Below are 5,247 nucleotides of genomic sequence, written 5' to 3' on the forward strand. Positions count from 1 at the left end.
ACCGGGCGTCCGGGGCTCCCTTCCCCAGGCCAACGGCATGCCAGAGTGCCCAGGACGGGCTCCACGAGTCCCGGGCGTCCGGGGCTCCCTGCCCCGGGACACCGGCTTGTCAGAGTGCCCATGACGGGCTCCACGGGTCCCGGGTATCTGGGACTCCCTTCCCTGGGCCAACGGCATGCCGGAGTTCCCAGGACAGGCTCCACGGGTCCCGGGCGTCCGGGGCTCCCTTCCCCGGTCCGACGGCTTGTCAGAGTGCCCAGGACGGGCTCCACGGCTCCCGGGCGTCCGGGGTTCCCTTCCCCGGGTCAGCGGCATGTCAGAGTGCCCAGGACGAGTTCCACGGGTCCCGGGCAGTCCTCCCCCGGGCGTCCGGGGCTCCCTTCCCCGGGCCGTCGGCAGGTCAGAGTGCCCAGGACGGGCTCCATGGGTCCCGGGCAGTCCTCCCCCCGGGCGTCCGGGGCTCCCTTCCCCGGGCAGACGGCAGGTCAGAGTGCCCAGGACGGGCTCCACGGGTCCCGGGTAGTCCTCCCCCCGGGCGTCCGGTGCTCCCTTCTCCAGGCCGATGGCAGGTCAGAGTGACCAGGACGGGCTCCACGGGTCCCGGGCAGTCCTCTCCCGGGCGTACGTGGTTGTCCGACAGATTCGGGCAGATGTGCTTTTACGAACCGGATCGGAATCGGCCCAAATAATAATAATAATAATAATAATAATCCACATTTGTAAGGCGCACAATCACCCGTAAGGGTCTCTAGGCGCTAGGGGCCGTTGGGAAGATTAAGCAAGCTATTGCCCAGAGTCACATGGTGCTGGGCTAATCTGCCGCCGGTGCCGGGGATCGAACCGTGATCCCCAGATTCCGGAGTCAGCCGCCCTAGCCGCGGCGCCAGCTATTTCCCAGAGTCACGTGGTGCTGGGCTAATCTGCGGCCGGTGCCGGGGATCGAACCCTGATCTCTGGGATGCTCGAGGGTTACTACGCGCTCTACAAAAACCTTAAATAAAAAAATCTCCAGATTCCGGAGTCAGCCGCCCTAGCCGCGGCGCCAGCTATTTCCCAGAGTCACCTGGTGCTGGGCTAATCTGCCGCCGGTGCCGGGGATCGAACCGTGATCTCCAGATTCCGGAGTCAGCCTCCCTAGCCGCGGCGCCAGCTATTTCCCAGAGTCACGTGGTGCTGGGCTAATCTGCGGCCGGTGCCGGGGATCGAACCCTGATCTCTGGGATGCTCGAGGGTTACTACGCGCTCTACAAAAACCTTAAATAAAAAAATCTCCAGATTCCGGAGTCAGCCGCCCTAGCCGCGGCGCCAGCTATTTCCCAGAGTCACCTGGTGCTGGGCTAATCTGCCGCCGGTGCCGGGGATCGAACCGTGATCCCCAGATGGGGATATCCCAAAAATCTGGCATGGATACGGCCCGCCAGGACTGGTTTGGGCACCCCTGATGTAAAGGTTCAGTTTTTCCATGCCTGCATGGTCGAGTGATCCTATTTAATGAAAAGTAATGCGTAACAAAAAATGAAAGTACTCTATCAGGAACATGGACGAATGTATGTGATGATCATTCTCCTGAACTGTGCAAAAATACACAAGCAAAGACCAAGTGTCATTGTAAAAGTTGGAACCAGACTGATGCTTAAACGTAACTTTTCCTTTTTGTATCTTAAGTTTATCTTAGTGGTGCTTATCATGAGAAGAGAAGGGTTTTGGTCGTCTGGCTGTTTCATGCGCACGGTCTTTCATGTTACCCATTTCTTTATTTTTCTTTTCTTGTAGTGGGTTCTGGTCTGTAGTCATTTTTATTAATTAAGGTTTTATATGTATATACACCTGCACCCTTTATGTAGACTGATGTATAATGTAACCCTATAGTGTTCGGAACCTCAGACTGAGACACACTATGCATTGATTTTCACATTATCGTCTCTGCTTTGCAACCATTCCTGAGCACAATGCAGATACTCAAAACTAGTCATAATATTATTTTCCTTTAGCAATTGTTATATTAATAGAATTTATGTAATGTGAGTTGCTTTAAGGAAACAGTCTGACACGTTTCACACATTGTACTTTAGTCAGACAACTGAGTGTTTCCCAATATAGCACAAAGGTGTAAAATAACTGTTAGCAGGATAATAAGTAAGTCACACGATACAAACGCCTACAATATTAGCAAATGCAATAACACGTTTAATAGTTTAGATCATCTTAATTGGACTAGAATGTAGACTCGGGGACTCTTTTCTAGCTCCCTTATACTATTAAATAGCATTGCCTATTTTGTTTGCTTTTGCCGTTTCATATTCAGCGAATTTAGTACAAGTTTGTTTGCGGCATTATTTACCTTGCTGTGCTGTGTGAAAGGGAAAGGGCAGGAATGAATGTTATGTTATGTTATCAAATCTGTAAAGCGCATAGCTGCCCCAGCGTTAGTCCATTGTAAGAAACAGACTACAGCAGTGGCTTAAAACAGTGAGGAGAGAAAGGGACCCTAGCTAGAGAAGAGTCAGGTCTTCAGTTTTTTCCTGAACTCAAAATAGTTAAGAAAGTTCCTGATGGAAAGGGGAGAGAGTTCCAGAGAGCTGGGGCCTTTGCACGAAAAGAGTGTCCTCCCACTCTTACTCTCTTAACACGTGGAATAATGGTCAGATTAAGATCGGCCAAGCAGAGAGGACATGAAGGTTGGTACAAAAATATCAGGTTCGACAAGATAGGAGCCCCCTGAGAATGGAGAATCTTTCGGGTGTTACACAAGGTCTTAAAGTGCACACACTGGTCCCCTGGGAGCCAGTGCAGTTTGAAAAAGAGACCAGAGGAAGAGGAAAATTTAGGAAGGGAAAACAGCAGCCTGGCCACAGTGTTTTGTGCCAGCTGGAGTCTTCTATTTATAGACTTATTGGCTCTTAAGTACAGAATGTTGCAGTAATGTAACCAAGATAAGATAGCTGCCTGAATAATGGTTTGTCAAATAATAAGGTCAAAAAGACCACGAAGGGGTTTAAGCCCTCTCAAGAGCCCGAAGCAAGTGCCTGCTACTGATTTGTCCTGCGCCCCGAAAGTTAGAGTGCTGTTCACCTAGACACCTAGATGTTTAATAGTTTAATAGAGGTCCTGGATGGGGTAGGGTGAGATGGGAGGAAGGGCACCAGTGGTTACCCCAAGAGTGGGTATCTTTTCATAGTATGAGAATTTCCGTTTTGCTTATGTTTAAATGCAAGCAATTGGCATTCATCCACTCTACAACATCAAGTATTCCCTTTTGGAAATTAGTCAGGTTAGACATATGGTTGTCAGAAAAAGAAAGCACAAGCTGTGTGTTGTCTGCATACGACAATAGCGTGAGACCTGAGAATTTGACGACCTGAACCAGAGGTTGGATATAAATTTTAAACAATGTAGGGCTCAGAGCAGAGCCCTGGGAACACCTTGTCGCAGACCATGAGATTGGGAGTTGTGGTGGTGGAGAGGAGTGACCTAGAAAGATCACGGATATAAAAAAAGAGGCAACCCAGGACAGAGTAGACGCACCTATGCCTACATCCTGTAAGCACTGAAGCAGGAATTTATGGAACACTGTATCAAATGCAGCACTTAGGTTGAGCAGAATCAAGCCTGAGGATCTGCCTTCGTCCAGAGTGCTACGGAGTTGCCTCATGACTTCAAGAAGTGCCGATTCCGTAGTATGCGCTGACCTAAAGCCATTTTGTGAGATGTCCAGGATCTGGTTGTCTTCCAAGAACTGAGTTAGAATGGCATTGACATGTCTCTCTCTTATCTTAACAATAAAAGGCAAGATAAGAGATGGGGTGGACATTTTCAGGCTTGGAGGTATCTAAAGAGTTTATTTAAGAGGGGGATAGCTGTGGCATGCTTTTAGAGGGCTAGGTACAGAAGCAGAAGACAGAGAGGTATTGACCAGTTCCAGACAAGCTGGGAGCAGAGAATCCTGAAGTTTATGGAACAGATCTGGTTTAAACGGATCAGCAGGAGAACCCGATTTAACTTGTCTGCTTAAAGTCAACAACCCAGCCCAAAGGGGATAGGCAATTGAGCTGAGGTGAGGCCTTGCAGCTGAAGCATCAGAGGTAAAATGCGGGGTGATATCCTCTATCTTGCTAGTGAAATATGTTGCTAACTTCTAGCAGTAAGCATTGGAGGTGTCAATGGAGTCCACTGGACGCACTGGCTTAGTAAAGCTATTATCTAGATTGAATATTTATTGTTCAGGGTTGTTACTATTCTTAATGTTATGTGCAAAATATTGTGCCCTATATTTCTGAATCAATTTATGTTAGGACATATTAGCTGCTCTATATCATATTTTTAAAGTGGAGTCATATTATTTCCTCCATGAGAGTTCTAGGGCCTTACAGTGCTTTCTAGCAGAGATCAGGGTTTCATTAAACCAGGGGGCAGCGTGCTCTTTCTTACCACGAACCTGTCTACTAGGGAAGAAGACTTCTAAGGCTGAGGTAAGCCAAAATTGCAAGATGTTATTCGCTGCCTCTACAATGGAGGCCAGCTGAGGATGGCAGGACTGAATAAGGTCCCTACATTTTTTTAGGTGGATCAAGTGCCACAGGCGTTTGATGGTCGGTCAGAGGTAGGTATCTGCAATTGGCCGGGCAGGCAGATGGACACAGGTATCACAAAATGGTCTGTCCCAGACAAGGGGAGAGGAGCCGTGACCCTAATAGAACATAGATTCGAGAAAACTGGGTCTACTAGGTGACCATCTTAATGTGTGGCATCAATAACTGCCTGTATAAGCTGCAGCGCAGCAAGGCCATCAATAAAGTTAGCAATATCGCTATTGATGAAATTAGCATCCAGATGAAGGTTGATATCTACCAGGATGCAAGGAGGCCTTGCATCGCTTGATTAATCTCAATTAGGTTTTACGTCACCCTTGCGTCCCACTGCATTGCACAAGAACAATGCAAAACCTTGATAAATATGCCCTTGTTCTTTCCTGCTAATGCCAAGGTTTTTTGTGTTGTAATGTATTCAAACAGGTTTATGGTCCAACTGTGATTGAGCTGCAAATTTTGCTTTGGGTGCATACTCGTTTGTGTTCAACGTGACCTTAATATGGATGCTCACTCCTACAAATTTTGTCTAGAGAAACCTTTCACATACCTCAGGAACAAATAGCGTGAATTTCTACCTGCAAAAATTGGGAATAACATACATTATTTGCATGTTATTCCACATTTCTGTCTAATTGAATGGAAATTATGCATCCACAAA

Source organism: Lissotriton helveticus, chromosome 1_1 (assembly GCF_964261635.1).
Source record: "Lissotriton helveticus chromosome 1_1, aLisHel1.1, whole genome shotgun sequence".
Taxonomy (NCBI): domain Eukaryota; kingdom Metazoa; phylum Chordata; class Amphibia; order Caudata; family Salamandridae; genus Lissotriton; species Lissotriton helveticus.